At 49.4% G+C, this 11,887-nt stretch overlaps 1 pseudogene; it reads left to right on the top strand.

The window, feature by feature from the left end:
- Positions 1-10,688: 10,688 nt before the first annotated feature.
- On the top strand, positions 10,689-10,788 carry LOC123953663 (annotated as a pseudogene).
- Positions 10,789-11,887: the final 1,099 nt, after the last annotated feature.

Below are 11,887 nucleotides of genomic sequence, written 5' to 3'. Positions count from 1 at the left end.
AGGTCATGATCTGAGGTTCATGGGATGGAGCCCCTCCTTGGGCTCCCCACTCAGCACGGAGTCTGCTTGTCTCTATCCCTCTGCTCCTTCCCCTGTTCACTCTCTCACTCCCTCTCTCTCAAATAAATAAAATCTTAGAAAGAAAGAAAGAGAGAGAAGGAGGAAGGAAGAAGGGAAGGAAAGAAGGAAAGAAAGAGAAAGAAAAAGAAGGAAGGAAGGAAGAAAAAAAGAAAGAAAGAAAGAAAAGAAAGAGGGAGGGAGGGAGGGACACAGCAGTAAAACGCCCAGGTATCTGTGATGGTTTTGTCAAGGCTCTGGGAGCTGCAGGGTTAGATTATCTGATGGAATCCAAGTCAAAGGTAGACAACCAGACCGCAGACTGGGCACGAAGCAGGGCTGTGCAAGGAATTTCAGCAGTGACAGGTGGCCCTTCCCAGGAGCCCCTCCACCAGCACCGTCCCACATCCATGTCCTCTCCCTCCATCTCTTCCATTTCAAATCTCAAGTTGCTGATTCAGCTCTCCCCAGACCAGTGCTCATCCCTGATCCTACGAGACATGGCTGGGGTTCAGGAACTCACCCCTGGCTGGAGAAAGAACAGCTTTCAGACAAGTAGCATGTAAGTGCCTGGATGTCCCGAAAGATTCCTCTGCTCTGACATCACTCGTGATCTTCGCAGACACTCCCAACTCCAACCTGAAAAAACTGGACGCAGGATCTCCCCGCACTAACCCGGTCCCTCTCCGAGGGTTCTGTAGTTCAGAAAGATGCCGTCATATTTCTAGTTGGACAAGTCAGAAGCTGGGGAATCCCCCGCCCCTCTGCTCTCTCCCATCCCACACATCCAACTGACCACCAAGTCCAGCTGATTTTATCTCCTAAATATATCAAGAATCTGTCCACTTCTGTCCACCTCCATCATCATTACACAGGTTGAAAGAATTGTCATCTGTCGCCTCTTTGCAGGCACTTTGCTACCTGCCAACATTCACCGCCCTGCAGCAGTGACCTTTAGCAAAGGTGAAGCTAGTCAAGTTACTCCCTTTCCAGAATCTCCCGCAGGACTGACAAGGCTCTGCATGATCTGACCACTGCCCACACCAGCAGCCCACCACCAGCTACTTCTTTCCTTATCTTCTGGCCTCCTGGCCCACTGGCTTCCGTCCACCCCCTGGAGGACATCACGTGCCGTCCTGACCCAGTGTCCATGCATGCTGTGCCCTCTCCCCAGGCTGCCCTGCCAGGCTACTGCATTACAAGACCCAGGAGCACAATGATCGTGTGGTAATGACACCCCCTAGAGGTGTGCCATGGACCTGCTCTTGCCACCCTGCCTTCTCCCCATGCGTGGTCACTGACCCTTCAGAACTCAGCTCAGCACTGCCTCCTCCAGGAAGTCCCTCATGATCCAACCAGGTCAGGGGCCTGCTGCTCGCTTCGGTCATTGCTAATTCTGTGCCAGCTCACCACAGGGCTAAACACAGTTTGCTGTATAATAATTTTAAGGCTGCTTTATGGAGCTATAACTTGTATATTTGTAAAATTCACCCCTTTCTGGTGTATCGATCTATGAGTTTCCATAAACCTCCAGTTGTGGAACCAGAACCTCTGTCAGGATGTAGAATGTTTCTAGTGCCCCAGAAAGTTCTCTCTTGCCCCCTAGGGTGAGCCCCCCACACCCAAGTTCCTAGAACCATGGATCTCATTTCTGCAACTACAGTTTTGCTTTTCACAAAATGCCAAGTAAATGGAATCTATAATAAGTCTGGCTTTCTTCACTTAGTCGTTGTATTATAATTTAATGTGTGTCTTCCCTGCTAGTGTGTAAAGCTCTGCACAGTGAGGGACCATGTCTGACTCCGTAGCTACTGCACCCCCAAAGCTCACCATGGTGTTTCTCAACCTTTATTTCCCCCACTGTTTCTCCGCTAAGAAGAAAAATTTAATTTAATTTAAATTCTCCCTGATGAGAGAAATTAAATACTAAAGGATAAGATATTGTTGACTAGGCTGGAGTTTTGGAGGGCCACAAAACATTGTAATAGCTAAATATTTTTCATCCTCTAAGAATAGAATTTTCACCCCTGGGAGGGGGTAATGCCACCCCCACTGAGCCATTGAGCATGCATGACCTAACACATAGTAGGTGCTCATGAAACGTCTGTGAATGAATGAGAGGCCTCTCGCAGACATTGCTATGGGCTAGTGCCTCCCAGTAGAGCTAGCTCATCCCACTGGACTCTGCTGTTTTGAAGCAGAACTAGGAATAACTGTCCTAGTTACTCCCCTTCCACTCTTGAAACAACGCCCCTGCTGCTCTTGAAAACCCCACCAGTAACTGCAAAATCCTATGTTAGTGGCTTCAGAAGTGAAGCCCAGCAGCCATGTACTCAGGACATAGTCAGATTTGTGGTTTTGAAAGTCCACTCTAGCTCCAGAACAGGAGAGGGATGAGAGGAAGCAAGATGGAAGCGGGGAGAGCAGAGAAGAGGCTGTTAGCGATGGCAAGAAATGGTTTGAACTCAGCTAATGGCAGTGGGATGGAGACAAAATGCATGTTTGTGAGAATAACATAGAAAGCAGAATCAACAGAACCTGGTGATGAGTTAGTTGTAGAAAGGGGGAAGAAGGGTGGACATCCGTACATCTAGCCTGCATATCCAGGAAAATGGTGGCGCCATCCACTGAGTTCAGACGCCTGGTTGCAGGGGGCTTAGGTGACGTGAAATTTAGTTGTGGACTCATGTGGTCAAAGTGGCTTTGGGTTATTCAAGTGCGATGTCTAACTGGCTATGAGACATACAGATGAGAAGTTCAAGAGAGCTGTCTGGGCAAGAAGCAAAGATTTGGGAATGGTCAATGTAGATGGTGACCAGGCCATCCAGAGTGTGCAGCCTGAGAAGAGAGGATGGCACAGGGCAGACACCCGGAGAGCAGCAACACTGAAGGGTGCCCCAGCTGGAGAAAGACACAACAGTGCAATTCAACATCACTCCAGCATTAACGTTTGGGTGTTATCTAGTTTTTCGTCATTGTTGTTGGTTGCTTTTGTTTTTCGCTGGTATAAACAAAATTGTCATGAATTTCTTTGTGCAGAAAGCTTTTTCTGCATATAGGACTATTTTCTCAGGACAGATTCTTAGAATAAGGAAAGGGAGATTAAAAGATAAGAACATTTGTGACTACTGATGGATTCTGCCACACTGTCTTGCAAAAAGGGGATCAATATGCCCTCTTATTGCCAAAGTATGAGATCACGCTGTCCTCCAAATGGACAGTCTTCAGTCTTGTTCTTTTAGTCTGTGCTAGTTTGATAGGGAAAGAAGGAAGGAAGGAAGGAAGGGTGGGTGGGTTGGGAGAAAGTGGGGGAGCAGGTGGATAGAATCAACAAGATTTGGTGACCAGTGAATCATGGAGAGTGGCAGCCACAAGGAAGTCAAGGGTGAGTCTTAGGTTGTCCACTTGGATGGATGCTGGGTTAGACAATTAGGAAGAGAAACTGGTTTGAACTAAAGGTCATGATTCAGTTTGGGCTTCTTTAAATTTGAGGCACGTGGGATGTCAGAGCGTCAATCGTGTTTACAGAACTGAAGCTCAGAAGAGACATGGGTTCCAGAAGGGAAGGGCGGCCATAGTGGCTCCTGATCCTGCAGTGGAGGGGAACACCGCAGTGCAGACCGCACACTTCAGGGAATCCAGGGCCCTGCTCTCCATCGTCTCGGCTCACCTCTGGTTTCAGCGGCAGCTGCGGTGGACAGTTCCACACAAGCTCCGGCTCCCTTGGAGCTGACAGTCCCACTTCCAGTGCATTCCACATGGCTTTCCCTCCTCCAGGGCCATGGCTGTGTGCTCACCTGCATTCGAGTGCCACCCACGTGGAAATGTAGGGAATTAGTGCCCCTGAGGACATCCTCCCCCCAGTGGAGGCAGGAGCCGATAGATGCGAGCTCCACCCCCATTCCCCAGGGAGATAATTCCCGGAGGCGTTCTGTACACTTCACAGGGGCCTGGAGGAGTCAACCCCAGGTACAGAGAGCAGCAAGCTCAGTAATCCATCCTTACATTGCCACTCCCTCCCTTTCCCTGCCCCTTTACCCCTGCTTCCTGGGTTCACATCCCAGATAAACAACCTGCACCCCAGGGCCTTGTCTCAGACTTTGCTACAGGAGGGCTGCAGGACCCCCGGCCTCCATCCCCTTCCTTACTTGCAAGGCAGATGTGTCCCTGGGCCGGGTGGCTTTACCTTCCTCTGGTGGCACCAGCTTTTTTGGGAGAAGACAAACAGCTGGAAAAACAGCGTGGGTGAGGGGAACTTGTCGGGACCCAGTGGCATCTTGATATAATTAAGAGTGACAGGTTCCTGCCTCTCCAATTATACCATGTTGGTCACAAAGGGGACCACCCCCGGCTCTTTCATCAAGGAAGGTGGCAGCCCCAGGCAGGGGTCCGAGAGATACATTTCAATCATTTAGTCAGCCACCCATCTATTTATTCATTCAACAACTACTTAGTAACCACCTACTGTTTGCCTGGCTACCTTCCGCCTGAAAAGCCCTGGGATCCCTTCCCGAAACTCTGGTGATTCTTCTCGTGGCCACCCATGAAGGGGGTTATGTTTATGCCACACAGGACTCCTCTCTGGCCAGATATGAACACTGACCAAGCTGGGCAGTGAGGGTCTGTCTTGGGGATATGGAACAGGGACCCTAGGACATTGGTCAGCAAGGTGATGGGGACGGAACATCAGGAGGCATCCCTCCAGGCTGGGGTGGCCATTTGCCGTGTGCAGAATCGGACAGAGAAAAATGGTCTGCAAAGGGAGACGCAGAGGGAAGAAGAGATGAAAGTACACGTTTCTGCCCTGGTTCCAGATTTTCCATGTGCTCAGTCCAGCTGTACACCCGCTGATCCCATAAAAGATTCCTATATCCTTCTAAGGATGCCCCCTTCTCCCCTAAGTAAGTTTTTGTCAAATAAGCAGGCACCGGGGCTTCTGTTTCTCTCTCCTTACCTCTCCTATCCCTCTCCCCCACCATCATGGTTGCCAAGCACCCTGGCCTCGCTGATCAGAAAGCGTCTGAGGACCAGGAGAGTGGAATGACCTGGGGACCGGGGATAGCCTATGGCCCGCCTTGCAGTGCCCTCACTCTCTGAGCCTGAGGCCCAAGCCTCACACCCCCCCAACCCCACCCCCGACAGTCAACTCATGAGAGGAGGTGGCATCAGGCCTAAGGCTCTAAAGGTCACCCTAAAAAGAAGGTGGAGGACAAGAGGACACTTCCTTCAGCAGGCTGATCAAGGTTTATCTGCAAAGTCCTGGAAGCCTAACCCTGAACACTCTCCAGAGAGCCAGGTCTTTACAAAGCCCGGAGGGAGTAGGGTCTCACTCCTCCCGCTGGGTGGGGTGGAGAATGGAAGGTGAGTTTCCAGGCTGGGACACTGCTCTCCTAGCAGGAGATCCATGCCCCAGCCTTCTTCCCTGCTCTGTATTGCCCTGGTTGCTGGTGATCAGGATCTCACTAAAGCCCAGAAGGACACCGCCTCCCCGGCCCGGTCATCCTTTGAATGTCCTCCCACCCCTGCCTGACGGGCGCAAACCGCTCACCTGTCCCGGACCAACTGCAACAGCGCCACCTTCAGGCCATCCTCGTGAAGTGTATTTTCCGAACCCCACAGGAATCCTGGATTACAATCCTTTAGGAGGGGAGACAGGATAGCGGGGATGGGGGGTGTTTATGTTGCAGACTGATGGTACTCGGCACTACCTGGAGCCCTATTGTAAGTAGGGCATGGCAATAGCTCAAGGAGTGGCTTTGAAGATAAAGTGAGGTAGTCACGGATCACACCTAGAAAGCACCTGGCACCCAGCCAGAGCCCAGTGACCAGTTCTCAGGTTGGATGACATGCTTATTGGCTGGGTTTTGAAAATCACCAAACGACCCAACAGTTTCAGGGTCTTATAAAAAGAACTTATAGGGGCGCCTGGGTGGCTCAGTGGGTTAAAGCCTCTGCCTTCAGCTCGGGTCATGATCTCAGGGTCCTGGGATCGGGCCCCGCATCGGGCTCTCTGCTCAGTGGGGAGCCTGCTTCTCTCTCTCCCTCTGCCTGCCTCTCTGCCTACTTGTGATCTCTGTCTGTCAAATAAATAAATAAAATCTTTAAAAAAAAAAAGAACTTATAGAAGTCCTTGGCCCCCCTTTTCTGTCATTCTTTGCTTTTTTTGCTTTGGATCTCAGAGGCACAGAATTCTATTGCTCAGAGTCAGTTCAGCTCAGTCATTATTAGCCACACATGGGTCTTCTTGTGTACTTATTTGCTTTGTTTTTGTCTCTTTCATCTCCCTTCTCCAACTGCCTCCCCGCCCTTCCCCACCTCCCCACAGACATTCTCATGTTGTCAATGTGTGGGCATGTGTGGCCTGAAAATATATATTGCAACATATACAAGTAGCATTTGCCAGACATCTTTTTTGGCATTACATTTTTACGATCTGCCGGCGTTAATACACGTCATTCTAATTCATTCCGTGGAACTGCAGCCTGATGGTCATCATTTGCATACGCCACCTGTGATTTATCTATTCCTTTATGAGTAGACATTTCAGTTGCTTCTATCCCTTGACTATTACCAGCAGATGCTTCAAGGAACATCCTTGGGCAAGTCTCTTTGTCTACCTGTATGAGGGATGCTCAGGAGTAAATGCTCAGAAGTGGAATTTTTTTTTAAGATTTTTATTTATTTATTTGAAAGAGACACAGCGAGAGAGGGAACACAAACAAGGGAAGTGTGAGAGGGAGAAGCAGGCTTCCCGTTGAGCGCAGAGCCCCATGCGGGGCTCGAGCCCAGGACCCTGGGACCATGACCTGAGCCGAAGGCAGACGTCCAACAGCTGAGCCACCCGGGCGTCCCTAGAAGTGGAATTGCTGGGGGGAGGCGGGATATATGCTCTCCACAATGATCCCACCAGTTCACACACCCGCTAGGACAAGGGTTCCTGCAACCTCATGTGCCAATCTGATGGCTGTAATACGGAGCTTACCGCCACCTCCCTCCCCTTTCCCGCCCTGCCTGTTCCTCCCAGGTGTGATGCAGAAGGAAGGGAGGAGTCCTCCTCTCTGCCACCGACTTCGCTACCTTTTAAGGCAAGCGTCTCCAACAACTGGATGTGCCCACAGCCTGTCACCGGCTATCTTCCACGCACTAGACACCAACTTGGCCACAGTCAGCTGAGTAAGGGATGGTGCGTGAACCCAAAGACATACGGAGGTGAGGAGCCAGGGGCAAGATGGTCCCACAAACTCCACCCGTACTGAGACTGTCAAATCAACCCACAAATGACTGGCTGGCAGTGTCCCCTTCAAGCCCGCGGTTCTCCAAATTTCTGAAGTGCTTTTGCATATAAGCTTTGAGAGTCTTGGCTTCAGGAGTCAGAATGTCTTGGGCTCAAGTCCCAACTCAGCCACTTCACGGGGCCATGGTGAGTGACAAAGGCAGGGTACGTGTTAGGGTTCCAGCAGGTTCCAGCCACACGAGAAGTCTCAACAATGGCCATCTGTTATTAATAACAATTCATAGCATAGGAAATACACCTTCCACTTTAAGAATCATACAGAGAAAGTAACTCTCAGAGAGAGCTGAGCCATTTGCGGGAAAGCAGAATTCAAACTCAGGTCTGTCTGTCTCTCCTTGTTACCATCTTCTCAGCTGCCTGAATTCACTGACTCTGGTTCTCTGCCAGGACCTGGGGCTGGGTCCAGCACTAGATGCCTTCTGGAGCCCTCCTCAGAGTGAGGAACGCCCTCCACCCCCCCACCCCCAGCCGTCTTGGCACGCGTCCCTCAGGGAGTGGGAGGCCCAGGGCAGGCCTGGGCCCAGGCTGAGCTATGGGAGGCCCCCAGGTGTGGGGGAAGGAGGCAGCCTGGCTGTGCTCCAAACACATTCGGAGCCAACCCAAGGGAAACCCCAATTCTGTCAGTGCCTGTAGGCCTGGGGCACCATCACTGGACACATTAAATATTAAACATGTCGGCTGGCTTCCAAGCTTGGTAATTAAAACTCTTATTTCATATTTTACACAGGATGGACGGGGAGGTCATGGGGCTGCTCTAAGAGGTTTCATGGCTCCCTTGTTCACGGATGAAGTGACTCTTCTGAGGAAAACCTCCCTCTCACTCGGGACCCATGCTGTCCTATTTATAAAGTGATTTCCTGGGAGGGTAGAAATGGAGGTGGGGAGGTCTCCAGGGTATAGGAACCATTCAGGGCCCTCAGCAGGGTCTTTCTACTTCTCCAAAATGGGTCTGTGTGCCCGGGAGTCTGCAGAGGGCTCGGCCTCAGGCCCCCTCACCCCTGCTGCAAAGGCAGCCTGGGAGCTGGAGAGGGCTCTGGAGGTGGGGAGAGAGAGAAGATGCGAGGGGGCTCTGGTGGGAGGGCCAGAAGGAGAGGAGCCTTCCCTTAGCTTCTGGCGCCATCTGCTGACGCGAGACTGAACTGCAGCTCTCCCAGAGGCCGGGGGAAACCAAATTCCGTGCTTTACCCAAGGGGAGGGAAAAGAGGGATCAAGGAAATTCAGACCCGGTGCTTCAGGGAACACTTCTAAAACAAAATTTAGACTTGTGAATTGTCCATGCCATCACTCTCCAGAGTCAAGGGATAGACAAGACTCAGACGTGGACCTCTGGGGACCCAATCCAAGCATGATGATGGCAGGTATGCGGTAATTGCAGCAGCCTGTCCTTTGTGTGTGCCCTGTGCCGAGCACGAGCTACCCAGTTTACACTGGTTATCTCACTGCTGCGTGCCCACTCTACAGATGCAAACGTTCAGGCTGAGAGAGGACGTCAAAGCGAGATTACCCTCCTGCCCTCACCCCCAGAGTCATTCTTGAAGGCCCCTCCTATCCACCCCCAAACATTTCCAAAGCCCTCTCCTTCATCCCATAGTCATTGCTGCCTCAAGCACCTCTCAACTTTCCCTGGGCCACTGCAAAAGCTTCCTTCCAGGATCTTCCCACTAGGATTTTGGCGCCTCTCCTCTTGCCTTCTACAATCTACCCTTCACAAATAGCCAGTATGATCTTAGGACATGAATTGGATCACATCAGTCCCTTGTCAGACACTTTGATGGCTCAGGGTGCCTGGGTGGCTCTGTCGGTGAAGCATCCGACTCTTGATTTCAGCTCAGGTCGTGATTTCAGGGTCTTTGTATCAAGCCCCACATCGGGCTCCAAGCTCAGTGCAGAGTCTGCTTGAGATTCTCGCGCTCCCTCTCCCCTTGCCCCTCCTCCCACTTGCACTATCTAAATAAATAAATATAATCTTTCAAAAAAATGAAATGTGACCGGAGCCTAGAGGATCTGGAGTCAGGAACAAGAGATGTACCGGGAAATGAGTGGTTCCTCCTCGTCTTTCTACACCCCTCCTCTGTCTTAAGCCTTTAAGCCACTGGCATACAGATACACAAATAGTTCAGTGGATTAGAATTGAGAGTCCAGACATAAACTTACATATTTATGGTCTACTCATTTCCAACAATGGTGTGAGAACAATTCAATAGAGGAAGGTTCAGTCTCTTCAACAAATGGTGATGGGACAACTGGATATTCCACGTGCAAAAGCATTAATTTGTACCCCAACCTCACACCAGATACAGAAACTAACTGAGAATTGATCTAAGACCTCAAAAGAACAAAAACTTTTGGAGAAAATGTAGGTCTAAATCTTCATGGCCTTGGATTAGACAATGGTTCCTCAGCCAAGCAACCAAAAGAAGAACATGAATTAAACTTCATCAAAATTAAAGCTTCTGTGCCCCAGAGGACACCGTCAGGAAAGTGAAAATATTTGTAAATCAAGTAAATGATAAGGATATAGTATCCAGAATATTGGAATTATTACAAATCAACAACAAAATGCAAATAAATCTATTTTAAAATGGCCAAAGGAGGGGCGCCTGGGTGGCTCAGTGGATTAAAGCCTCTGCTTTGGCTCAGGTCATGGTCTCAGGGTCCTGGGATCGAGCCCCACATGGAGCTCTCTGCTCAGCGGGGAGCCTGCTTCCTCCTCTCTCTCCCTCTCTGCCTGCCTTTCTGCCTGCCTCTCTCTGCCTACTCGTGATCTCTGCCTGTCAAATTTAAAAAAAAAAAAGAAAGACAAGAAAAAATCTTTAAAAATAATAATAAAAATAAATAAATTAAAATGGCCAAGGGCTCCAAACAGACATTTCTCCAGAGACGTATACAAAGGCACAATAAGCCCATGACAAGATGCTCAAAATCATTAGTCACAAAGGAAATGTAAATCAAAACCACAGATTACACCCACTAGGCTGGCTACAATAAAAAAGACAAAAACAAGTGTTGGCAAGGATGTAGAGGGATTGGAACTCTTTTGTCTCGCTGGTGGAGAAGTGAAATGGTGCAGCCGTTGCAGAAACGTTTGGCAACTCATCCAAAAATTAAACATAGAGTTACTGTATGACCGAGCAATTTCGCTTCTAGGTACATAGTCAAGAGATCTGAAAACATATGGTGTCCACACAAAACTTGCACATGCCAGTGTTCACAGCAGGGTTATTCATAGTAGCCAAGAGGTAGCCAAGTGTCCACTAACAGATGAATGGATCAACAAAATGTGGTATGTCCATACAATGAGATAATATTCAGCGATTTTTAAAAAAATACTAATAATGCTTGCTTCAACATACATATATTAATATTGGAAAAATACGGAGAAGATTAGCATGGCCCCTGAGCATGGGTGACATGCAAGTAAAAGTACCAATATATGTGACAGTTTGGATGAAGCTTGAAAGCCTTATGCTAAGTGAAAGAAACCTGACACGAAAGGCCACAAAGTGTATGAGTCCATTTATAGGAAATGTCTAGAACAGGCACACTCAAAGAGACAGAAAGTAGGTTCGTGGTTTCCAGAGGCTCAAGGAAGGGAAGGATGGGGAGTGATTGCTAACGATATAGGGTTTCTTTTTGGGCTGATGAAAATGTTCTGGAATGAGATAGTGGTAGTAGTTGCACAATTATATGAATGTTCTGAAAACAACTGAATTGTACACTTTAAAAGGACAAAGGTTAAAAAAAAAGATGAAGCTTATAGTATACAAATTATATCTCATTAAAAAAAACTCCAATGGCCCCCATGACTTTTCACCATCTACGACTTGCTTATCCTTCCCTCTCTAAACTTTTGCTAGTCCTTCCATTGATCCCTTTGCTCAAAGAGGCAGAGACTCTAGGAGTGATGTTTTTAAAAGATTTTATTTATTTATTTGAGAGAGAGAGAGAGTTTGAGTGGGGGAGAGTGGGGAGGGAGAGAGGGAGAGGGAGAAGCACACAACCTGAGCCCAAGGCAGATGCTTGACTAACTGAGCCACCCAGGCTCCTCTAGGGGTGATTTTTTTTCTAGAAACGATTTCATTCTGGGATTTGACCTTAGACTGCAGGTGCGAGCGAGCAGGTTTTCTGAGTCTGTGGCCAGCATCCTTGTGGGAGCCACAGAAGTGCCTGGGTAACCGGGCTGCTGGCTTCATCTCCTCCCTCCTAAGTTCCCAGAAAGTTCTCGTGGAGCCAGCCTTGTCCCAGAGCCCCCAAGGAAGGACATTCTCAGTAATGCAGTTCCAGCTTAGCTAAACCAGCCGGCACAGAGTCCCCAATCCTCTTCGCAGCCACGCCCCGTACTCAGCCTTCAGATCTCCCCTACCAGCACATGGTGTCTCCAGGGCCCTTCCTCAGAGTTGGGCAGGTCGGTCCTCTGACCGCCATTCTGTCATGGATAGGCATCCTTAGTGACCGCATTCCCATGGACAGCAGTGAAAATGCTGGAGCAATGGGCACCTTCCTCTGTTCTAACAAAGGTGTTCATAGCCTGTCTCA

This window comes from Meles meles, chromosome 11 (assembly GCF_922984935.1).
Source record: "Meles meles chromosome 11, mMelMel3.1 paternal haplotype, whole genome shotgun sequence".
Classification (NCBI taxonomy): domain Eukaryota; kingdom Metazoa; phylum Chordata; class Mammalia; order Carnivora; family Mustelidae; genus Meles; species Meles meles.
This window is presented reverse-complemented; position numbering and strand designations above follow the sequence as displayed.